General features: G+C 46.3%; 1 protein-coding gene across 6 annotated transcripts in view; it reads right to left on the reverse strand.

Annotated features, from left to right (window-relative positions):
• The window catches only part of FGF1 (fibroblast growth factor 1), a 61117-nt gene extending 36961 nt beyond the window's left edge, over window positions 1–24156 (reverse strand). For 2 of the 6 annotated variants that reach the window (XM_039484864.1, XM_039484868.1), the window contains exons 1-2: window positions 23743–24156; window positions 19505–19718 (exon numbers count right to left, since the gene is read on the reverse strand). The gene's annotated coding sequence lies outside the window, so the exon portion shown is untranslated. Of the gene's footprint in view, window positions 1–15820; window positions 16209–19504; window positions 19719–19944; window positions 20058–23296; window positions 23315–23742 lie in introns of those variants that run through there. The other 4 variants (XM_039484866.1, XM_039484865.1, XM_039484871.1 and 1 more) reach the window with 4 other exon arrangements.
• Window positions 24157–25988: the final 1832 nt, after the last annotated feature.

Below are 25988 nucleotides of genomic sequence, written 5' to 3' on the forward strand. Positions count from 1 at the left end.
GTATAGCAGAGGTAGGGGAGGATGGTTCTCTTAGGCAGCTCACAAGCCATTTAGGGCTTCATGTAAACGCAAAGTGTTTCTATTACCTACTGTTCTATTGGGAAACTAAATTAATGTTTGTTAGGAGACTTGCTCTTTCTCCACGGAGCTCTAAGCAGTATTTATTTATTGCTATGAGCTTTCACTGGCAATCAAGTGAGAGATTTCAAAATGGCATTTGGCAACAGCCTTCACATCCTGGTAAATATAGCTTTTACCTTTGAAATGGTGGCAGTTTTTAGGGCATGAACATCATCTATTCACAGAGCCATGTAGGAAGGGAAGAGCTTATCCAAACCGCATACTGGCACCCCATGTATTTCTAGCACTTCTGCTCAAGCTGACAGTTTACGGTTGCTTCTGAGAGTCAGCAGTAAAGTGGGGAGCCGAAAGGGAAAAACAGCAGTGAAAAAGAAATCCCCCGTGTTTTGAAAATCAGGATTTATCTCCTTCCCTCCCCAATTAGTTTTGGACATTAAACACTCCAAACTAAAAACCTAAACAAATATAACAGTACCTACCACTGGGGAAAGATCTGTAAATACACAATCCCACCAGAGAGCTTGAAAGTGTAATACAAAATATAAAAATAACCTAGAAGGAGAGAGGGTTAGCTGATAGAATAAAGTGTGTTTGAAGTAAGAAAAATGTAAGTTAGAATAGGAGAGAACTCCTGATGATATTCAGCGATTTTATTGGTGTGGCAATGGTAGCAATTGAATAAAGCCCCAGAAGAGGGCGCTCCTAGCTAAATTTGCAGGCACTGCAGGATAACCGTATCTGAGAAATAAGGCATTAATGGTATAACAATGCTAGTACATAGCTAACTTTTGATAAGGCTCCACCCAGCCCTTCATCCTGTAACAATGTTTAAGGTCCATGTGAAAGCAGGGAGGAAAAGCCACTTCAGTGCCAGAGAATTTTCTTCTACTACTAAGATACAGTAGATGTGCTATCAAAAGTGAATATATATTTGTGTGAGCCTTGCTTGTAAAAAGTGCAAATGAGAATGATACACACCCACACTCCATCACTAGGGTTCACAAAGCTCATTGCAAATTGCCACTGAATTAATCATTAGCTACTAAATTCATATTTCTCCAGTATCTGCATACTTTCTGTCGCTTAACAGTGTTTTGCGGATGTCTAGCTCGATGCAAACACTTGTGCGCATGCACACTCACTATTCTAGCTACCCATCTGAGTAAAGGGTATGTTCCAGGAAAATGTTTCCATTTTAGAATTGAATGAGTGCCACAAATTAAGTGTGTCTGTGGAAATTCAGAAATTCTCCAAAGTGACACTCATTGGGGTGTGTTAGGGATGGGCACACTGCTTTTGCTTAATGTTGAATTTTCTCCAGTATCGTGATTCTGAAAGCTGACACAAACTCTCACTGTATTGTGAAAAAAGGAGCAGGGAGGGGAAAGAGCCTAATTAAAAATAGTTAAAGTTGTGTATAAATATAAGTGCATTACAGTCATAGGTAGGACAAGTTCTTTGCCCTGATGAGCTTACAGTCTGTTTGGGAGAGGAGATTGGTGATATAGAGAAGGAGGGATTTTGCTAACTTTTGTTTTTAATGGAATCTTCTTTTAAAAGACAAACATAGGCCAGTTTTGTCTCCAGCCTGTATGGTATGTGACCCATACTGAGATTGTTCATACCTATGACTAGAGTTAGTCTAATAATTCCTTGAGAATAATTACTTTTGTGAAAGTTCACGTTTGTTTTATTCATTGTGAATAGTTTTTCCCATTATTCAGCCAGTTTTACTAATGAGCCAGTTCAAATCCAAGACCTCCTTGCAAACAAATATGGTACCTGTTCGATCCTGTTCTTGGTTTTTCCTTTGTGGGGCCTGGAGCAAGTCACTTAATCTGTCTGTGCCTCAGTTTCTCCATCTGTATAATGGGGACAGTGATGCTTAATTCTCTTTAGTAAAGCTTATTGAGTTCTCTAGATGAAATGTGCCAGACAAGTGGTAAATCTAGGAGAAATTACCTTTTGACTGACAAATGACAGTCTGCAGTTCCTAATATGCTAGTTCATAGAATCATAGAAGATTAGGGTTGGAAGAGACCTCAGGAGGTCATCTAGTGCAACCCCCTACTCAAAGCTAAATCATCCCAGCCATGGCTTTGTCAAGATAGACCTTAAAAACCTGTAAGGATGGAGATTCCACCACCTCCGTAGGTAAAGCATTCCAGTGCTTCACCACCCTCCTTGTGAAATAATTTTTCCTAATATCCAACCTAGACCTCCCCCACTGCAACTTGAGACCATTGCTACTTGTTCTGTCATCTGCCACCACTGAGAACAGCCTATCTCCATCCTCTTTGGAATCCCCCATCAGGTAGTTGAAGGCTGCTATCAAATCCCCCCTCACTCTTCTCTTCTGCAGACTAAATAAGCCTAGTTCCCTCAGCCTCTCCTCATAAGTCATGTGCCCCAGCCCCCTAATAATTTTCGTTGCCCTCCACTGGACTCTCTCCAATTTGTCCACATCCTTTCTGTAGTGGGGGCCCCAAAACTGGATGCAATACTGGCCTCACCAGTGCCAAACAGAAGGGAATAATCACTTCTCTCGATCTGCTGGCAATGCTCCCACTAATGCAGCCCAATATGCCATTAGCCTTCTTGGCAACAACGGCACACTGTTGACTATAATCCAGCTTCTTGTCCACTGTAATCCACTGTTCATTTATGACAGTTCTTTCAGAATGCCCAGGTTTATATATGGATGAAATTCTCCCCTGTGCAGAGGGCCCACAAAAGGCCAATACACCATTTAAGTTCTAAGTAAATCCTCAAAAACAAGGTTTAAGTGAGACTGAAGTGGTACATAGACTTATGCTGTACATAGGGCTGAATTTCACCGATGTATGAATAATGTAAAGTTCTTGCTTAAGACAGGGGTGATTATTTGTGCCGGTATATTGGGATGAGGGATAGGCTGGAGTGGAGGGACGCCTCTAAAGGGCACACGTCAGGGTGCTAAGCACAACCACAAATGACATTAAGTTACTCAGTTACACATTTTTACCAAAAGCCCCGATATTTATCAGCAAAATGTCTACCCCAAGCTGTTTCAGGTAGTGGGGTATTTGCAATAAGAGGTGGCTTTTCCAGCCAGTGTTTGGGGGGCCAGATGTGCAGAATGCTAAACAAACCAGTTTGCATTGATCTCCAGAAATGAGCATCACCTTCAGGGGGCTTTCTGGATTGTAAATTGTATCCGACGTAAGCAGTATGCAGAAAGCTGGATTTGATCTTTCCTTGCGATACAGACTGGTTTGTTTGGAATGACGTATTAGTTACATGTATGTTGGAATGAAGATCTCCCCTTTCAAGTGTGGGCTATGAACCTATGGGTGAAGAGAACGGACTAATAAGTCAATACTCTCGCCTTCGTTTTTGGAGCCAAGAAAACAAAAGGCAGAATGGGACCAGCATATCATTCAAGGGCTGATTATAAGCAAGTGGCGGTGAGTTTAGTTGGAAGACTGCCTTACAAACTGGTGCCTGTCAGGCTCCTGTTCTTTGTCTACCTACCTAATGATTGGGGCCTCAACAACTCTGCATGAGACATATTGCGCTGAGAAAATTAGCTGGTCTCATCGTAACATTGTGAATCAGCTGGTATATAATATCTGCTAGCCACTGAGTTCTAGAATCCGATAACACAGCAACTCAGACCGCTTCCCACTCAGGCATGCATAGGGGTCGCTCAAACGCCTGGTAAACGTACAAGGAAATCCTTCTCAGAGCATGCCGGGGATCTACCATTGAGCAGAACAGAGGGTGTAAATGAGCGGAATGCTGTAGCTGGGCTTAAAAGGAGTGGATAGTTTCCTGACCTCTAGGAATTGCAGTTATACTCACTCATTGCCCTGGTGTGGTGGGGGTAACCTTCCTCTGAAGCAGCAGGGAACAAAAACTCCTGAAGGAACAGCCTGTGGTTTGGCTCTTAAGATTTTGTGAATATGTCTAGTCAAGATTAAGGGCTAGGTGGTGCGGATGCACCCTTCAAGTGAGGATGTGTAGCAGTGCCACCCATCATCAGTGCAGAGAAGGAAATGTGCTTCAGACAGGCCCCACTTAAATACTGCTCCCGCCGTGCTCCGTGGTGTAGGCGCCTGCTGGTGGCCTTTGCCAACAGCGAGTTACTACCCCTCTCCCCAGCCCGTTCAGTTTAGATGGATAGCCAGCTGTGATGATTCAGCAGCAATGGCCCATGCCTGGGGGTCAGAGCCAAGCCCACCGGCTCAGGGAATAGTGGCTTCACCACGCCTGCTTGCCCCTACTCACCTGGGCCCCAGGTCTCAGGCGTGCATGCAAGGAAGGAAGGGGGAATCAGACCTCCCCCTGCTTGTAGCCTTGTGAGGCTGAGTTGGGCAAGCCCAAGTCTGGTGGAAATGCTAACCAGTGGAGTGTGAATAATGCCAAGTCATGTAGTACAGCTGGCCAGATGTAAGTTTGGTCCAAAAACCTTGAAATTTTGTATAGCATCTTTAATACACAACAAACTTGAGAGACAGAGAGAGCACATCAATTATATGCTAAAGAGAAAGGGAAAGATTTATGGTAAGATTTTAAGAGATGAAATGAGTCAGCACTTGGTTGGAGGGAGACATTTCCAGATAGATGGATCAGCACAGGCGGATGAGTGACTCCCACACTCACCAAGTCAAAGGGAGGGGCAGAGAAGACAAAGTGAGGAATAAGTGCATGGAGGAGTAGGTGGATGTATGAGGTCAGACAGGAAGGATGTGGAAAGGTCTTGGATTGTTTTGTAAACCATGAGGTCAGTTTTGAGATGGCTCAGAGATATCTAGAAAGGCAGCAATGGTTTCTAGCAGAGAGGGGTATGATAGTTTCACTTCTGTGGCATGGAAGCAGTTTGGCCACAACATCCTGGTGAACCTGCAGTTCAGACAGTAGTGACTTAGAAGAGGGAGTTGTAATAGTCAAGCCAGGAAGCACTGAAGGCCTGAATAAGGGTTTCAGCAAAAGCAAGATCAGTATGAGGGTGGATTCTGGCAATGTTAATCTGGAGGTGGGAGAGTCAGATTTACTGACCAAGGACATGTGGTAAGAAAAGAGTCCAAGGTCAAGGATGACTCCCAAATTTCTAGCCTCAAAAGGAAAGTATAAGTCTGAATTAAGGAAAGGCAGGGCACAAACTAGACTTTTTATTTTTAAGCAAGAGAACTTCCAGAGTCATTCATGCTCCAGGTCACTAGGCTGTTGCAGGCTAATTGCAAATCTTTGGATGGAAGGTTGAGGTGGGAACCAAGTTTAGGAATATAGTCCAACAGGGCCAAATTCACCTCCAGTGTCACTCCGCTGCCCTCAGAGAAGTGGTGCCAATGCTGAGACCAAGGCTGGCTCATGGTTCTGACAAGACTGTGTTCAGCTAGTACTGTACCACGTACCAGTCGTATTAGATTTTCAGCCAGTGCCAATTACCTTTTTTGCTTCTTTTCTAATCTTTGTCATGAGGATTAGCCATTAGACTCCAATTACTCACGTTTAGAATAAGAGCTTGTGGCATGTCTGCTGACTGTACTGGCCAGCCATCTCATCACAAGCTTCCTTATTCCAAGAGGGTGGAAATGGCAAGTTAAATAAAACAGCCACCTAACCAGCTCAGTGGCAAACAGGCAGGGCAGAGCTATAAACTGCCAATAAAAAACCCAGCCTCCTCTTGCTCACTACCCTATGCAGCCGAGATAAACAGCTGAACCCAAGCTCTAAGATCTACTGGGTGTTTGTTCGACTGCCTGCGTCTCTTGTCTTGGATGCTTGCTGGATCAGGTCACACAGCAGCATATACCTGAAGCTACAAACTAAAGGTGGTCCTAAATGAAATCTCAGGATCCAAATACTCTCAGTCCTTGGAGAAGGTCAGATCCAAATTTCTGCAGACCAGATCTCTCTCTACTGCAGACTCCACTTCCTCCTTTTTTGGAGTTGATCATTTCTTTCCTTGATTTTGGCTATTCTTGTGTTAATTTCCTCAGCAATATTTTTTTAAGGTTTATGTCTCTTAAAGAGAGCTGTCTGTTTTTCTGATGAGACTAATAGTACCCACCTTTATAACTCACTGCTCAAGGGCATGTTATATGTTCTCCTCTATACCTGAGTCTAATACAGTCTCCAGCTACAGATCCTGACTCTAACTCTGTAAGCCTGACTCTACTTTTTAGCCTGTAGGTCCCTGATTCCCAAGATGACAGCTGTCAGACTTTCACCAGTTTCTCCCTCTCTCCGCCTCCACAGTGTTGGAACTAGGGTCAACAATATTAACTAACACTATTGTGAAGTACTCTAACAGGTATCTTCCCCATTTAACAGATGGAGACACTGAGGCAAGGTTAGCGGTCTTGCCCAATGCCACACAGAAAGTCAGTGGCAGAACTGTGATTGCAGAGGTGTGATTACAATGCAGCGATTCCTGTCTCCTAGTTCTGTGCTGGTTTAAAAAAAACCACACACATGCACCTCTATGCAGACAGATGTCTACCATGGGTGGATATTCAAGTTTGTATAAAATAAAAATAGCCACAGACTTTCAGACCAAATTCTAATCTTTACTTAGATGCACTTTCAAAAATTTATGCTTACAAAAATGTCCCCATTAATTAATCACTGGACCCTGGTGCAATATACAGTATGGCTTATAGATCCATTGACTCCAGAGTCATCCCACTTTGCAGCAATGTGCAAGGTCCACAGAAGTGGACTTCTCTGTCCGTTCTTTGGAAAATATATTCTCAGTTAGGGAAAGGCTAATATGAGTGTGTTTGGGAGCTGAGCTGAGGTGAAAGTCACAGCCAATAAGTAGTTTCCCTGGACTGGGGGGTGGGGGTGGGGGAGGTTGCTTTTTGCCTTGTGACATGATTGGATAATGCCAAGTGTCTCTAGACATCCCTTCTCTAGACAACCAGCCAGTCAAAGGCCCCACCTCGTTCTGATAGGTGCGTGGCTATGTGGCAGAGCTTGCAGACAGACTGTTTTAGTCTGAGGAATGTTCTTCATCCTCTGGGGAAAGGAAAACCTTCTGTGTTCGCAGTTTAATTTGCTTACGCCTCCTTAACAAACTCTTCTTGTTTGAAAACTTCAAATAAACTTACAGCTAGTTAGGGTTACTGCGAGGTTTGTACAGCTTTCAGATGACGTAAAGTATAATGTAAATGCTACGTTAATAATGGTCTCTCAGGGCTCTGAATTTCTCTCTGTCTCTCAAACTTAAACACACACAGACCCCATCAGACATCTGTTCTGAGGCTTATCTCTGGTGACGGTGTGTCCTGAGCGACAAAGTTCTGATCCAGAGATGAACGTGGAAGGATAATCTTGCATCTGAGGCTTTGGCCTGGAGCCAGGAGATTGGGGCTCAGTTTCCAGCTCTGCCAGACTTCTTACGTGACCTTGAACTAGTCATTTAAACTCTCTCTGCCTTTAGTTCCCCATTTCACCAATGGGGATAAGAACACTTCCTTCTCAGCTCTACGGGAGGGGGCGGGGGGAACCCACCCAGGTCAGGGCTGTGTCCTGTCCATGGGGCAATGTTTGGAATGTCACTTCCTGTGCTGTACATGTTCTGTGAAGACTTCAGATTCCAGGGCTGGCCAGTCACAGACACTCATTTCACACCATGTTTGCTTTACTAATATTTTCGTTTCTGCCTACATCTGTGAATGAGTTCTAATGCTCATGAAAAAGGAGGATGGAAAGCAATGGCTGGTAGCCAGACTCAGTGCTGACAGGTGCTGTGTAAACTCACATGCAGAGCTCTGCCAATACACCTCAGTTCTGGCCTACAGCGCTTTGTTCTAGTGCAGTCTTGAACTGCTCCGGAAAAAGGCTGTTTTCTCTTCCCACCCGTCTTGGAGGTTTAAAACCTGCAGCAAATGTAACTTTTCAAACTTGACACCTCTGATGCAGTTTAGGTAGTAATGAGCGCTCTAAATAGGACAGTAATCAGGAGAACGTGTCTGACTAAGGTAAGATCACAAAATATAGTGATTATAGTCCTGAGGGATTTGCTTGTATCTCATTTAGAATACTTGATATAGACTAAAAGCAGATTACAAACACTCATTCAGAAAGGTTTGGTTACTCTTTGGCATCCAAGTCAGTGAATAAAAATATATAATCAAATGTAACAGTTTATACTGCCACGATCGTAAATGTGGACAGGGCCGGTTCCAGGCACCAGCTTAGCAAGCAGGTGCTTGGGGCAGCCAAGGGGAAAGGGTGGCATGTCCAGCTCTTCTGCGGCGAGTCCCTGGGTCCCTCTCGGAGGGAAGGACCCGCCACCGAAGAATGAAGCGGCGGTAGAGCTGAAGTGCTGCTGATGGCGATCATGGCTTTTTTTTTTTTTTTCCCCCACTGCTTGGGGCGGCAAAAACCCTGGAGCCGGCCCTGAATGTGGAGATTATCTTTGTTTTATGGATGGGAAAATTGAGACACCGAAAGGTTACATGATGTGGCCAGTGTCACTTTCAGCAGTGTCGCACGGTGAGGCAGTGGCAGACCTGGGAACACAACTACGCTCTCTTCACTCCCAGCCTCCTGTTCTAATGACTGGATTATGATGCCGCAAGCTGATGAATGTTCTTTCCCCAAAATAAGAGTGTGGACAATGTGTTTACGGTGGTGTACAAGACCCCTGTTCTGCTGGTGATCTGTGGTAGGAGAAATCATCAGAACTGGTGGTTAAATATGGCCTGTGCTAAAGCATGGAATATATTTGTATTTAAATTAATGCACCATGCTGAGTGGGAAATGTAGACTTGGGGAATTCTGTTTCTCTGCCCTAAGAGCAGGTTCATTATAAGAGGGAAATACAGTCCTTTCTAAAGAAATTATTTGAGTCATTTTAGAAGATGTCACTTTGCCTATCTCATGTAGGGATTGACACACTTTTGGCTGAATCCAGGTCTAACTGAACTCAGTGGGAGTTGGATTGGATTTTTCTTACATGCAGAGTGTGAAGTTACACCTCATATTTGTTATGGAAATATGCTTTTGATATGGAGATGGCATAACAGGTATGTTTTATGCAAGATGGGTCTTGTAGGGTCTGATTGGAAAGGTTATAATTTACTGAATATGATTATCCCATTTGTATGAATGTATTAGTTCTGTATCTAAAGTTAGGAATATTGACTATGTAACAATAACAACTAGGTGTGTACTTGGGAAACAAGAAACAATCAGACTTCGAAGATACTAATCTCTCTCCTTCCTGAGAGGCATCCTGCAATGTAGCTGTGACACTGCTAGGTCAGGTGGTCCTGTCACCTGGTACTAAACACCATCTAAGATGGAGGTCAAGACTGGGAAACAAGATTCCTGCCTTATGTAAGTCTTATTTAAGGCTGGGGAGTAAGGCAAACAGGACTCTTCTCCATTGCCTTCCTGCCCAAGAAGAAAGACTGCTGAAAGTACCTGAAAAGACAAAGGAACTGAGTGGTGGGAAAGGCAAGGGCTGAGTCCAGACTAAGAGAGGAGTCTAGTCTGTAAAAAGAAATAACTGGAACTCTTAAGCTACAGAAACTCTGCAGCTTGCCTAAAACAACATTTAGGGTGAGAAATTACTTCTTGAAACCAGTCTCTTTAAGATCTTAAGCATAGTATGCGTGTTTTGTTTTATTTGCTTGGCCATCGACTTTGTTCTGTTTGCTATCCCTTATAATCACTTAAAATCTGCCTTTTATAGTTAATAAACTTGGATTTTTTTTATTATTAAACCCAGTTTGTGCAATTTCCAACTGGGGGGGCAAGAAGTTGTGCATATCTTCCTCCACATTGAGGGAGGGGGCGAATTTATGAGCTTAGGTTGTATAGATTTCTCTGCAGCCCAAGATAATACTATTTTGGATGCACTTTCCAGAGGAGAATTGCACTTGAGTGCTGGGTGATTTCTTGGCTGAGTCTTCTCATAGAGAGCTGTTTGCAGACTCTGTGTGATTCTACAGCTGGTGCGTCCATACCTGTGTGTGTGCTGCTAGAGGCCAGAGAGCCTAATTCAGCAAAACAGGGAGAGGGAGCCCAGGCTAGTGGAGCAGGCAGGCTCAGTGAAATCCCAGTACATCAGGTGGCATCCCAGAAGGGGGAGGGGGGGTCCAACCCGTCACACAGAGATCCAACCAAACTACTTTTATCCCTTTCTCAAGAAGCCTGTATTATTTGCACAAGGAAAAATAGGCAGGAAGAGGCATGAAAAAGCATTTTTAAAGAGACATTATAATCTTCAACTGCAAAAACAAATGTATGTAATAAATAAACCTATCTTTAGAGGAATAATTAAAAAACTCAAAAGTCAACTTTTTAGCTAGGAAGCAATAACCGATTTTTAGTTTAATATCTTAATAATTATAAGCTGTATTTTGGTCCGGTTTCCAGTCTTTTCTCCCTGCTGGCTGGGCATTCTATGCTTGCAGACTGACAGAGGGGTTTCACTGTATGCCCTTTACATCTATATAGAATCTGATAGAAACAAACTATTCACACCTCTGCCTTTCAGTGATATTTTTATTTTTAACTTGCATAGTAAAACTCGTCGTAGGGCTGCACCCATCCTCCCCTTTGAGCTCTCTGTCCAGGCTGGAAGGCATAGTATTACTCACTTTTGTCTGCCTTGAGAGTTCTCGATGCTCCCCCTGACTAATTTTTATTCTTCAGCATGTATATGCCTGAATTTGGCCAAGCATGCTAGGATTCCCCAGCCCAACATACCTGAAGATGCTTAATACTTAATAATAATAGTAATATTATACATGAAACCAGCACCCAGCCCTCAAAAAAGCAAAGCGGTTGGGGATTATTATTTTTTTTTGGAGGTTTGAAACATTTCCAGTAAAATTTAGTAAACACTATTTTTCTTTTTCTTGAGGCTTCTGCACTTGTGTTTCATACACAATGGAGTAAAGAGTCCACATGAGGCTCTTCTTGTTCGTGCTACTTCCAGCCTGACTGGAAGCAGTGGAAATCTTGCCACAAAGCCTATTCTGCTTCCAGTGACATTGTCTTCTCAAAGGTTAAATGGACCTTTACTGACTGACACCTTAGTAGGATCTGACCCTCCAGCCATTTGGACAATTGGGCTGCACGATCAGGTGCTTACTTACCCCGCACCAAACCATAGGAGTTCTACCCCTCCCTGGTTTAGATTCATACATAGCTTATGTTGGGAAATTTTACTATCTGCAGCGGGTGTAATTTTATGATGCTTGCTTTCCCATGGGATAACATAAATGTGCAAATGAGACTGTAAGCCCTTTGAGAGAGGTTGGTTTCCTTTGTGTTTGTACAGCACACACCGGACCACTGCTGCAAGACAAATAAGTTGTTTAGTAGAGGTGGGCGGCTAATCAAGGCATAGCAGAGTTGTACTCAGTCCATTGGGGGGTGCTGTGGGGCGGTCTCTGAAGACAGGAAGTTCCTTATGAGGGTGGGTGACCTCTTATACAGGTTCCACTGTACCCCATTACTCTATCCGTACATGCCACATCCAGTGAAACATTTAAAATACATGAGGAGAGCCAGCTTCGCAAGTCATATTTCTAGTGCTCTGCATAATCCCTCCAAGACCGTAAACCAGGCTCTAGTTGAAAATTGGCAGTGTGAAATTATTTATTAGGAGTCCTTTTTGGGGTACAGTAAATCACCCCAGATACATTCAAAATGTGGGCTCCCAGAGGAAGTCATGCTATCCCTGTGTCCTTGAAACACAGGCCTCCTAAACAAACCCAGGGTGTTGATCCGACTGCAATAGTGGGGTGAAAGGGCATCTTTCACAACACTCGAACCATTACACCAGAGCTTAAAGATGAACTGAAAACTTCTCTTTAAAAAAGTGAATTAAGTTCCTTTTTCATTAACAGAATAGATGAGTGGGGTATAACCTGTATGCACAGTCCCTTTTAAAACCTAAACTCTTGAGACTCAGATCCTCCCATATCCACCGGACCGGCCAAGCCACGACTTCATGGTGTCATGTTTGCCAATAATAGGAGTTGCCGTCACTAACACCTTGTGCAACTCCTCCCTCAGTTTTAGGTGTCAGCAATGACATCACCTGTTGCAGAAGAAACCCAGAACTCTGCAGTTAGGTCTTTCAGTTTGCCTTAATGAATAGCACGAGCATGGCTCTCCACCTAGTAAAAGAGCTACAGGAAAACTTTCAGTGTGAGATGCATTTGCAATGATATCCCTGAATTTCAATACAGCTGCTGTATGAAGTGTGAATGAATCAAGAGGAGGAAATGGTTTATATAGAACAAATTCATGGGAACCTGTGTGTGTTATAGGAACTGATATTATGATATTATTTCCATTTATCAGGAAACGAGACTACCACGGGAGAGCTGTTTTCTCCCGAGTCTGGCATCACTATAGCATACTCTCCCTCTCGAGCGTTTGTGGGTGTTGGAAAGAGTTGGAGGAAAGCCTTCGTACCAGATGTGCTAACTGCCCAGAGAGACTTCGAAATGAGACAAACCTTAGGTCCTGACCACTTGTGGTAATAACAGGTCTTAGAGCACTTTTCATAAGGGTGGGGGTGTTAGGCTCAGTAGTACCTTGATGAAATTCCAAATTTAGGTAATTTGGGTAATTACATACTAACCCCTGAACATTCAGCTGGCCAAGAATCTCAATTGTTTCTGAACTGCTATATGCTACTCAACCGCTGCATCCTCCCACCACATGGTGACTGCTTTGGGGTCTTTGATGTTATTTAAATATTTTTCTTCTAATCACCACACACAATTACAGAATTCCACAGGAAGTCATACTAAAAAAAAAAAAAGTGCCTCTTTCTGGAGGGGGTGGGGGTTGCAAAGCAAGCGAGGCTGTGAGGAAGGGTGAAGATTAGAGAGAGGCCTGACCCAAACCAGCCGCTCTGAACACCCACAGACTTTGGGGAAGTAATTTTTTGTATTAGGGTGGTACCTAGGGGCCCCATAATGCTAGGTAGTGCACAAACACATAAGGAGAGAGAGTTCCTGCCACAAAGAGCCGACAATCTTAATTGACAAGACTGATAGCTTCCCCCCCACCCCCCAGGAAGGATAGTTTCCATTCCAGATCCATTCGGTTGTTGGCCCTTCTACCAAGGGACCAATTGTGGTACGGATGCTTGTCCGCTATGGACTTGACAGAGCCCACCACGTTTGGTAGATGATGAAAGCAAATAACTGTCAGGGTAACAACTGCCCTGGAACATGTGCTTGAAAGGTGACCAGCTCCATGCTCCAATAGCACTCCCCTGAGCTATCAAGCAGCCCCAGTACCACCACGTGTTCCATCTACACCATTAACTCTGCTTAGTTCAGCATCCAGTGTGAGGGAGTCTATTGCAGCACAGCGGGACACGACACTTTAGAGGTAGCTCACGTAGCACACACTAATAACCCAGGAGCAGTCGGGTGTGGGTGGGAGGAATGCGGGCATCAGCCAGGGAAGCCCAGCTATGTGATTTCAGCACAAAGCTAGACACAGCATTTGGTTTAACAGGAGAACAGCACAGACTGTGCCGTGTGCATTACCGGAAAGGCAATTTTACCCCAGGGCATTCAGTGCCAAACTCAAATAAAGCAGAGACAGCCTGAGTCTGAATGCTGGAGGTTCCAATTAAACACACACTGCTTCACACAGACAAGTAGTATTAGCAATGGTTGACCTAATCCTTTTAAAACGTTGCATACGAGGCAAGTTCTGTTTATCCCTCCCAGCTCTTCTCAGTGGTCCTGTGACTAGTGGCCCAGTGCTGACTGATTTGCTCTCTCATTATTCTGGGGACCCCAGCTTCCCATCATAGGAGTGAAATCATAAATACGAAATATCAAAGGGTAACAGTAGGGTAGCAGTGGGTTTGAATCCCTGCAGTACAAGAGGTTGCAATTTCAAGGCCACTCAGATATCATGGTATGGGCACTGGATAAAGACTTGGATAGACCGTTAAAAACACTGTTAATGTTAAAAACACCGATAATGTTAACGTAAGGACAGAAAGTGACATATAATGAGGACAGCTGCTCAGGGAGTCAGCTGCTCAGGTGGCCCCAGGGACAGCCACACTGGCCACTGCTCGAGCGGCTCTGCAGCTAGCTGCTTGGGCAGCCCTGCAGCCAGCTGCATTGGCAGCTGCTGGAGTGGCCCTGGGGCCAGCCGGGCAGCTCGCCCCGGTGACCACCCAAGCAGTGGCCACTCCGGCAGCCCCCAGCAGTTGGTGCAGCTGGCCCCAGTCCCCACCCAGCAGTGACCCCTGGGGTGCACCCACAGCAGCGGCCACCCCAAGATTTAGTCATGGGTATTTATAGTATAAGTCATGCACAGGTCACGGGCCGTGTGTTCTGTCCGTGACTTTTACTAAAAATATCCATGACTAAGTCGTTGCCATACTGATATGGAATAAATAAATGGAAGAAGATGGAGCCAGGTGTTTGCTGAACTCCTTCATTTGGGAGCAACAAAGAATCCTGTGGCACCTTATAGACTAACAGACGTTTTGCAGCATGAGCTTTCGTGGGTGAATACCCACTTCTTCGGATGCAAGACTTGCATCCGAAGAAGTGGGTATGACTTGCATCCGAAGAAGTGGGTATTCACCCACAAAAGCTCATGCTGCAAAACGTCTGTTAGTCTATAAGGTGCCACAGGATTCTTTGTTGCTTTTACAGATCCAGACTAACACGGCTGCCCCTCTGATACTTCATTTGGGAGGAAGAGCAAGGGCTCAGGAGTGGGAGGCAGGCCAGAGTCCATTACAGAGGATGGGAGGGAGAATCTATCCCATGGGCAGAGGTGAGGCTGGGAAAAGAAGTCTGTCCAGGAGACTCCAAAGTTATATGTTCGGCTGGAGAGTTTGGTGGATCCAAAGTCGATTTAGGTTTAATCCACGCCACGTATTCAGGCTGTATTCTGAATGGCTGAATCATATTTATGTGGCTGGAGGAAGAGGAACTAGCCCAGTATTACAGGGAAAACAGTTAAGAATTGTGCTGCCTTATCATCACCAAGGCTAGGTCTACACTGCGGGCGGGGTCAACCTAAGATACGCAACTTCAGCTACGTGAATAGCGTAGCTGAAGTCGGCTTATCTTAGGTTGATTTACCTGGCCCCCAAGTGGAGTCTTGCCCTTTGAAACCAATTAAAATGTATACCTTTGTTTGCACAGATATTTCCGTGTGTGCTTCTCATAGGCGACCCTTCCAAGGGTTATTAGGCTTCCAGGCTACCCAGGTTGCTCTGATGAAGCACTATTGGCAAAACCATTTTTTTGCTTTGTCTCATTGTGCTGCTGCAGCTTGGTCTGGCCTGGCCTTAGGAGTTTGGGAAGGGCCAACAAGATCATTTATAGGAGGCCCTGTAGTCCAACTTTAATAGATTTTAGCAACAAAAGAACAGGGGAGGGAGGAATCTTTTTGCCACCATCAGCCCCTTTCTGCTGCAGGAAAAGTAGAGCCCAACTCCTTGGACTGGAGTGCATGTGGCGTTCCTAACACCGGGGGGAAAAGTGTTTCAAGGAACATTTCTCCAGCAGCCAAGTCTCCACTTGCAGGTGGGTGTAATGTGCTTTCTCGTGAAGCTTGTTATTTTCTTTGCCCTTTCCCCTATTTACTTAACTACTGAATCCAGAGCAGCCAGCAATATTCGTCAACAACCTCTGTGTGCCAAATAGCCACCCCGTCTCATCACAAAACATGCAGAGACAGGGTCTCTGCCAGGGAAGTGCAGAGAGAAACTGTCAAACTCACTCACCATAAAGTAGTGTCTCCGTTTTCCTTTCTTCCTCCTGCCAGCTCTGTCACATTCTATCTGTCTCCACTTTATTTTCCTCACTTCACTCCACTATTTTCATTCTCTTGCTTCTCATCTCCCCTTCCCTGGATGAATAGTATCTCCGCCTGTCTCTGTCCCAGTTCCACTGTTCTCTTTTGTCCAGCTGTGTGATCGCTTCTGTGTTATGCTGTGACTTTGCCCATGTTCTTCTCTTGTTCTCTCTTCACCTCATATTCCACGGCTTTTTTGCTCCCACCCCAGACTCTTACTCACGTCCTCCTGCCTCCCTCCTGGAACTCAGGACCTGACATTAAAAAATCCTTCTCAGTGTTAATTATTAAACAGTAATTAATTAATGCTATTAATTGTGGCCGGCCCCTGCGCAGCTGCACAAGTGACCCTCTCTCAGCCCACACCCACTTCGTAGGAGTTGGCCATAGATCCAGCCCCTGCGCTATCTGGAGTACAACAGCTGCTGCCTTGTAGCACGCCCAAGGGCCCCAGCTGCTCAGAATGATTGGATGGGGGCAGAGTCCAGGGGTGCCATTTAGGGGAGCTCCTGCCCCCCTGCTAGCCCAAGTTTTGTACCACCTGCTGGGAGCCACTGGCTCCTCTCTCCCTTCCCCTGACTGGCCTATTCTTTGCTCAGCAAACAAGAATGCAGAGGAGTATCTGGCAGCGCCAATAGCAGAGCTGGGAGCCTCTGCAGCATTTTTTCTTCCTTAAACAAACACACTGAGGGAGTGGTGGCAGGAAGGTCTGAAGATGCTTCCTGCAGATTGCATCATGATCTGCCCCTCACCTTCACAAGCTGACATGTTAAAAAGGCAGGAGCAACCCCTGTGACGGGCTGCTCAGCCGGGGCTGAGGCAGGGCGGGGGCTGCTGCCTGAGGCACATTCAGGGGATAATTATCCTCACAGCCAGCCTAGCTTTGGAAGTTTCAGGCTGCAAGAGCAGCGCTGCAGAATGGATGACCACCTGTAATCTTTCCCTGCGGTGAAGAAACAAGCATGAACGGCTGCCACCAAAAATATTGTTTTAATTACACTTAAAATGTTCCCAACTTTTTTCCAGCTCTCTAAATTTGTAGTGAATGGCAGTAGCCCAGTGTGGCCAGTTATTCTACTATCTAGTCCCACTTGTCTGTGGGAGTCTTTCCTTTGTCTACTGTGGGCTTTGGGTCAGGTCGGATCCATAGGCTGTGATGCAGAAATGTGGATTCCTCTGTGAATGCCTGGATTTCACCAAATCTCCTGAGAGTGGGGTTGCACTTTTCTAGGACCTTTTTCCCAGATTTTTTGAGGAGCTACTGGCCTTGAACTGCTGCTCTGAAGCAGCTGTCTGCTGTATCTCCTTCTCTTCCGGTTGGTAAACATTCTTATCTCCTGTTGTTCTAATTCTTTAACATTTCGGAGGGTGTGGCAGGGTCTCACAAACCTGAGTGCCATCTGTGAATATCATTGAGGTGATATTTACTCTCACCAATCCTTACAGTAACACACTAGGAACCTCCTTCCAACGTAATCCTTTGTATTTATCATAACTATTTGTATAAACCTTTCCGTGAACGTAAACTCAAGCCAATCTGAACAATATATAAGATTTGGCTGCCCAAATTTGTTCATTATAGATCCAGGCTACTAACACCCATCATTTAATTATACTCTAGATCAGAGATCAGCAACCTTTGGCACACGGCTCGCCAGGGTAAGCACCCTAGCGGGCCGGGCCGGTTTGTTTACCTGCTGCGTCCACAGGTTTGGCCGATCGCGGCTCCCACTGGCCACAGTTCGCCCCTCCAGGCCAATGAGGACTGCGGGAAGCGGTGGCTAGCACGTCCCTCAGCCCGCACCGCTTCCTGCAGCCCCCATTGGCCTGGAGCGGCAAACTGCGGCAAGTGGGAGCTGCGATCGGCCGAACCTATGGGCGCAGCAGGTAAACAAACCGGCCTGGCCCGCCAGGGTACCGCGTGCCAAAGGTTGCCGATCCCTGTTCTAGATAGTGATTCTTTTTAAAGGTATAGTCTGATAAGTTGTTTAAAAAAAAACAACAAAACTTTGTTTCAATTAATAGGGCTATTTTGGGGATAGTTATTAAGTGACTTTGAGCTCGTAATGCAGTAGAAATCTGGCAATCATGTAAATGTTCATCTTGATTTTTCCCAGCCTATTCCTACAAATCCCATAATTCACCACCTCATGATGTTCTTCACTTCAGTGGGAAATGTATTAGCTTGCGGTGCCAGTTCTTGAATTGAAACAATCCCTCATCTACACACACACTGATAGAGGTTGGAATAATTCCACTTTTCAGATGTGGTTTTCTATTCTACACTTACAATTAATCCTAAAATATACCTTTAATTGGTGTTTGTGTACATAGTTTTCTTTCTTTATAGAAGAATTAGATACAGTGCTCCTGTCAGCCAATTTCTAAGTTATCAGCAAAAAAAACCTAGAGTAGCCTAAGTAGCCCCTGGAATCATAGTTAAAGTTGCCTCTCCACCCCCCTCAAAAAAAATCTGAAATGGTGCCCCGACAGAGTCATTTATTACACCAGCCACAGGGGAAGCCCATGCTGCCCCTATGTAAAGGGGGTGAAAAGGGCCTGCCCCCTTGTGCCCATGAGAGCTCCAGGAAGCATTTTGCCCAGCTGGGGCAGGTGGCTCCAGCCCACTACAGACTCAGCTGTGATTTTCAAAAGTGCTCATAGAATCATAGAATCATAGATTATTAGTGTTGGAAGGGACCTCAAGAGATCATCTGGTCCAACCCCCTGCTCAAAGCAGGACCAATCCCCAAATGGCCCCCTCAAGGATTGAACTCATGTGAGTAAGGAGCACAAGTTAGGGAGACCTGACAGCAATTGTGAAAAAACGGGACAGGGCGTGGGGGGTAATAGGCGCCTATATAAGAAAAAGTCCCAAAACACGGGACTGTACCTTGAAAAATGGGACATCTGGTCACCGTAGCACAAGTGCCAGTGATTTTTCAAGAGGGCTTGTGGTCCTAACTCACATGGGCACTTTTGAGAATCCCACTCTGTTGCTTCAGCCTGGCCCTTGTTATCGGCGATAATGACTTCCTGGTATAAGCATCAGTGCTGAAATAGGCTGACTCACAGGAACTACTTGTAGTCCTGATGGGATCAATTTCCCTCCTCCTGGGATGGATAAATTGCCTTCTGTGCCGTTTACTGCGTGTGTGGCGTTCAGATGACGGTCCTGTCTATTCTGAATGGCCTTTAAAGGTCCCAGGATGTTTGTTGTAAGCACTGGGGCAGTTTACTCGTCTATACTTGGCCAGAATCCCCCCAGCCCCAGTTCTGCACAGTGTGCCGTCTGCTCCCTCCCTCCAGGGGTGGCTGCATGCTTCCCGGCTGTAGTCAGGCTTTGCGAGGGAATGTGTGCTATAAAAATATGAAGCATGAGGAGGAGTGTGCTAGGGGCCACAGTCTCTGCCATTGTATAAACTTAGCTGTAGCACTGGAGATTTGCAGATGTCATTATTCCTGAGAGCCTGCAGCACTTACAAGAATCACAGCATCATCTACTGCAACCATTCTCCTCCATCTCTCCCCTTTCTCCCCTTCACACACATCACTATGCATCCTCAACCTGCAGCCTTATCTATGATTCTCACATGGGATGGTGGTAGCTTACCTGCAGCACAGTGCTCCTGAGAGAGGGGTGGCAGGCAGCTCTGGGACTTGTGTTTGCGTTAGGCAGGAAACGCCGCTGCTGTCACACTGGAAAGAAGGAGTGTCAGCAATGCTGCAGGTTTCACCTCCACTTGATGCCTGTGCAGTTCCACTCTGCTGCTGCTGCAATTCTCCCTCTGTGCTGAGGATTTTCCTGTTCCCTTGCTCCTGCAGCTCTGCGGAGAGGTGACAAGCCGCAACATGCACATCAGGTTGTTTAAATCATTCCAAAGAGGGTACTATCAGGGAAGCTAGAAAGCTCTGTATGAACTGGAGGCAGCTGGATTATTCTAACTCTTCAGCTGCTTTCAGCCTCAGGGCCTTGTGTATGGCTAGGCGGACGGACACCCTCCCCTCCCCCCACAAGATGACAGAGCTTAAAAATAAATGTGCGACAATCACCTGACAGACAAGAGGACCAGTAAAGAAGTGCAAGCGACCTGTTTGATCTGCATGCAGAGCTGCCAGCAGGCAGCCAGCACTGCAGCAGGACTTATGTAAATCATGTTAAAAAGGTTTTCTTCTGGGCAGATGATTAAACTGAATGGACTACTGGACACAGCCTAACAGGCGTCTGTTTATTTTGAGGCTTCCATTGCCAAGGAAACAGTAGATTGTGGTGAAGTGGGATCAGAAAAACTGCTGAAGGAAAAGGAGTATTTCTTTTTTTTCTTCCCAGCTCTTTGCCTCATGCCTTTGTGCGTTTGGTTCTTTTATTGGCTGTTTAGCAAGGGCAAGGGTCTAACTTTTATCAAATTCCAGATTCATTTATCTCCATGCACACATCCAAACAAACATTTTGGAGTGTGTAATGGATCCTCCCTCTTGGGTCCAGAGGAAGGCCAGATGTTGTCGGGGTGGCCTGATTTGTGGTCACGGACCTGCCCACTCCACACTTCCAATCTCCTCCAGAGGACCCAGCACATGGCCCTTCAGCTCATAGCTCCAGCCCCTGGTTGGAGTACCCACCAAACGTCTAGGGTTTAGGTCTCCTGTGGAATTGCACAGTCTTTGACCCACAGCCTCATGGCTGGGCAAGCAACAATAACCTGTGGCTCCAGCACTCTGGGCAGGGCACAGCAAGCAAACAGTCTATAGCCCTTAGCCTCCTGGCTGGGACAAACAGCAACAGTCAGGTGCAGGCCTTCTGGCCTAGGTGAATATGCAGCCAGATCCAGGTGTAGGACAGGGATAGGGGGACCCAGGCCCACCCTACTCCACCAGGTCCCAGCCCAGGATGCTAGCAGTGGCGAGTTATCTCACCACGGTTCAGTGGGGAAATGTAAGATTACTGCCTCACGTCCTGGCAATTCAACTGGACCAATGTCTGGTTTCCCTGGGCTACTTCCTATCCGACTCTCCTGGCATCATGCCACCACCGCCAGGCTCTGGCTAACAGTCAGGTGGTGCTTCCTTCGGTATTTCCCTGGGTCCTTCCATCTGCTGGGCCAGTAGGGTTCTGATCTGCTCTGAAGCCGGTCCTGGACCTCAGAAAGGGCTTAGCCAGGGGCGGCTCTAGGAATTGCGCCGCCCCAAGCAGGGCAGCACGCCGCGGGGGGGCGCTCTGGCGGTCGCCGGTCCCACGGCTCTGGTGGACCTCCTGCAGACATGCCTGCGGAGGGTCCGCTGGTCCACCGAAGCCGCGGGACCAGCGGACCCTCCGCAGGCACGCCTGTGGGAGGTCCACCGAAGCCGCGGGACCAGTGGACCCTCCACAGGCACGCCTGCGGGAGGTCCACCGGAGCCGCCTGCTGCCCTCCTGTGGCACGCTGCCCCAAGCACGTGCTTGGCGCGCTGGGGTCTGGAGCCGCCCCTGGGCTTAGCTACCTAGTAGGGACATCTGCCTCCTTCCCAGGTCTGCTCACAACTGAGCTGCAGGGCCCTACTCTTATATTTCCTGCCCTGCCCCTGCACTTCCTGCGATGGGGTTGGGCCAAGTTGGCTGCACCCACCCCAGGGAGCGAAATGGGTCCTCCCTCTCGGGTCCAGAGGGAGGCCACTCTGCCTCACTGGAATGTCAGGGACTGACGCAATGTCTGATTGAGAAGCTGGATTGCAAATGGTAGGAACTCCCCAGTAGTGCAGTGTTTAATGTGGGGTTTTCTCTTTCTTTGTTTTCAAGCAGCACAGGTGACAGAATGGGAAGGGAGTCTATGCAAGAAGGTGCTGTTGTGATGGAGGCATTCCCGTGATACTACCGGGATAGGTTAGGGATAGATTGGCCTCAAGAGAGTTGAAGCTTGGCGAAGTATCCAGAAGTTCTGAGGCTTCCCTGTATTTTCTAAAGCTCTTTAGCCTAACAAATTTGGCTGGAAGTCCCAAGGAGATAAGCTTCCTCAGGCAAACAATAGCATGTCTGGCCTCAGTGGAAATTCCATGAAAGCTGCTGTTCTGTATGGCCTCACCTCCCCTAGGGAAAATGTGTGTGCTAACATGTTTAAATCCTACTCTAGCCAAGGTAAACTGTAGTTTTAACAGGTTTAGATGGTCAAGGGGTTTTAACCAACTAACACATGTTAAAATTACACCTTGCTTTGTCTACACTAGGATTTCAGTGTGTGTTAGTTAACAACTGTTAGCTACCACATGGTTAAAATATACCTTTATTTGTTGTGTGATCATGGCCTAAGTATTTGGAAATCCAGTCCTAGCAGGAAATACATTGATGCCTTTTTGTAGACTAACAAAAGTATTAGCTAACCTGATTAAATGCTGTTTAAAAATTTATCACTGAATGTAGATGGTACAAACCTTCTTTCCCTGCCCTGGCATCTGTTCATCTCTCCAGCTCTCAGTTTCATCTTACAGATGTTATCAGTAGCAGAGCATAGGAAGTTACTCAGGTTAACACAAGAAACCGATTCATTCACTTAGGACTGAAAAAATCCTGCCAAATCCTGGAGTCCTTTCTTAACTTTTTCTCTGTTCTTACCATACCCCTTGACCACAATGGGAGATTTGACTGAGTGAGAACTTCTGGAGCTGCCCCTATAATAATAATGTGGTACAGCACTATTCATCTCAAATTGTTTTGCAGATATTATTAACTCTGTACACTGTATTCAGGCATAATTTCCTCTACTCTTGAAGTACAGACACCTCTGGGGTGGAATATAGCAGCCATTTAACAGCAAACAGCAACAGCATGCACCAGAGTAGGACAGGTGAATATTCACCAGCATAGAGTTCTGAGCACAGTGAGCAGCCTGTGTACTGTCAATCAATGGCAGACAGGTCAGAAATAACTTGTCCTAAGCTATTAGAGAGCTCCCGTTCTATACTGCCTTCTTAATATCTGTCTATACCGCAAGGTACATAAAGCATGGGTGTGTTTGCACATGTGTATGTGTCCATAAAGAATTTACATTTAGCATCACTCCCCTCAGCCTCCTCTATTCCGACACATTACAAAACCCTCACTGCACTGCGGGACTATTTTACCCTTCCCCACCCTCTTCCTGTGGCTAACTCCTGCCCTAGGCATCAGTAATAAACCCTCCTCCTGACATGCTCAGCCATATGGACGCTTCTCTGCACCCCATAAATACTGTACTTTTTTATTGGGCTCTTTGGAAATACAGTAAACACTTAACTAAAGAGCCACTTTCTCCCTCCAGGAAGCCGTGGGTGTGACTGCTTGTTCTCTCTCTCTCACACAAACACACGGAGTATGTGGTTCTGCCACCCCCTAGTTTTCTCTTCCCCCCACCCCCAAAACAAAACCAGGAAGAAGCAATAACAGAAACCATTTCACCTAACATAGGTTTCCTGCAGAGTTGTTTAAAATGACACATCCAGCGTCCCCCCACGTAATAGGGCTTGGATTCATATTCTCCTTGGGGCTATAATGGTCAAATTGCTCAGGAAGTGTAATTCAGTCAGATACAACCTGGAAACAAAAATGAAATGGAGAAATCCCCTTTCTCGAGCCCCCGCCCCCTTAGAAATCCTAGTTTTCTGCTGCAGCAGAGCAAATGTGACTCAGGACTTGAAACACGGAGATCAAGAAAAACCCTGATTGTTACAGCCAGCCCAGCCTGTAAGCTTCAGTGGGAGTTCAATTATCCCAAAAACCACAATGCAGATCATCTGAGAGGGGGGAGCAAACATCAAAGCCACTGGGAAGCTTCCCCACTGTTGTGCCAACGCAGAATGCCCTGTAGGGAACCCCGGAGGGGACTGAGGTCCTGTAACACTCACCTTGGTTCTCAGGCTCAGGCGCTTTCAGGCTGTTTTCTGCTCTGGTCAGCACACACTGCTGAAAAGTAGGAGCAACAGGGCTGGAGCTGTGGGAGGAAGGGAGTTCCTTCCAACAGCTAAGGAAGAGAGTTTCCCTAAAGAAGGCGATGCTGTTGACCTGCCTATGGGGCGGTTAGGTGTTGTGTTGGGACAGGGGGGCCCTTTCCCAGATCGGTCTTCTTCACTGAAGGCCAAGAAGATCCTGAAAGGAGAGACACACAGAAAAGCTCACAAAAAAAGAGCTCCAAGTGAAAATAGTATCACCAAGCTCACTAACAAATCCAGATTGCTGTCGGGTCCCAGTCAAAATCTGGCATCCATTACTGAGCAGGTTGAGGTGGGACCCTGAGGTAGTGAAGCCCCTGCAAGCTCAGGTCTCTGTACTGGCACCCACGTAGGACAAACTAAGCAAATAAGGAAAATCATTTGCTTTACTTTTTTCCCCTCTCATGTGATCTTTTTTTTGGACTTGGCACAAGAGCTATTTTGGGGCTGGACATGAGCCCAGGTGAAAGGACATGGATTTCATCCAGTCTGCCTCCCCCATGTGCTTGGAGGGCTCCAGGGAGCTTTGAACATCTGCCGTGATGATGGGCTTAAAAGCTTCTCCGTTAGGTGTGGTGTTCTCACTGATACTTTCCCATTGTCTGGTGTAACACTCTTGCAGCAAAGCCATTTTTCTCCCCGAACAGCTGCGCTGTGGTCAGCGATGGTTTGTGATGAGTGGAACTGCAATTTGTACATCGCCCTGAATTCACATGGGACTTGCTCTCTCTCCACATGCAGTTTTCCTATTTGCCAGTTCACTATAAACCAGTTTTGCTTTGTATTCTCTATGTACTATGCATACTGCAGGGCCTCAGAATGAAGCAGGATTGCTTGAGTTCTTGTAAATGATATGACAGGAATGCTGTGCAGAAGCCAAAGGCAAATATCTAACAGGCCATTAGGACTAATGGTCAACAACTTGTCAAACACTGGCACCTGCAGTCTAACAAGCTGCACTGCCTCAGTCCGTGAGCCTACCTGTTTCCTGCCTGAAATACCAGGGTTAGGAGGCAAAGCTCTTCAGTCACTAGAGAGCACGGAGCTGGCAGAGCCCTGTCAGATGTTGGCGGTTTTGAAAGACAGAGTGTGTGTGAAAGACTGCGGTGTTTGTGGAATTGCTTCTCTCTTGCTCACGCAGGCCCATTAACAGCTGAACAAGAGGAGGGTGAGTTGGGGAGCTGTGCGAAAGCAAATAATGTGAAGAGGGGGTCGGGCTCATGTTCAGTGTCCCACATTCTAGAAGATTTTAAGGGAATTCAGGCTTCCCTCCCCCAGTTCTGCACACCCCTGCTCTCCCTATCCATCACCTTCCTGCTCCCTTTCTCTACGCACACACGTGCACACACACATGTGCACACACACACTCACTCTAATAATAGCAGGAATTCCAGAGGAGGGAGTAGAGGAGGAGAAGTCACAGCTTGTCACCTGTACCCCCCATACACACACACTCTCCCCGACCCCACCCATCGCTCATGCACACACATTCCCTGGGGGCAGTGACTGCGGGGAGGAGGGCAGAGGGAGGGAGCAGAGAGTCCCTGTAAGGGGCTCAGGGGACCATCAGCAGGGTGGTGGGGAAGAAGGAGCAGAGCGTCCCTGTAAGGGGCTCCGGGGACAGTGAGTGGGGTGGTTTTTGGAGGTGCCAAGCAACTGCAGGCCCCATTGACTTTAGTTGAAACTGTGTCTCATGCAGAGTGCCTGAAACTTGAGGCCCCCCCAGTGGACCCTTTGGACATTTGGGCCTAAGTGATCCAGCAAGTAATTGACAAAAATGTAAAAAGATCCCAGATATCCCTGCATTGTCCTGCAATCACTGTCCCACTCTAGCTCCAGTACAGAATTCAAGATGCAGGCTAGCCAGTGCCTTATGTAACAACAGAGAAATGCACTTGTCCAGTATAGCATTCAATCTACTTGCTTGGACTGTCTGTTTAAAGCCTGCGGTACTATATAGCAGCTGGGAATGGGGTTAAAATATCAGCACTTCTGTTCAGAAAGTAACCTTTTGCCTGTCAGGGCTTATTATTATTAACTATTATGATGATTATTTTATTTGTATTTCATTGTTGCCAACTGAGATCAGAACCCCATTGAACAGTGCACATGTGCAACACCTCTGACTTTTAACTGTAGCAGGGGAATCTATTAAACATTTT

This window comes from Mauremys reevesii, linkage group 8 (assembly GCF_016161935.1).
Source record: "Mauremys reevesii isolate NIE-2019 linkage group 8, ASM1616193v1, whole genome shotgun sequence".
Taxonomy (NCBI): domain Eukaryota; kingdom Metazoa; phylum Chordata; order Testudines; family Geoemydidae; genus Mauremys; species Mauremys reevesii.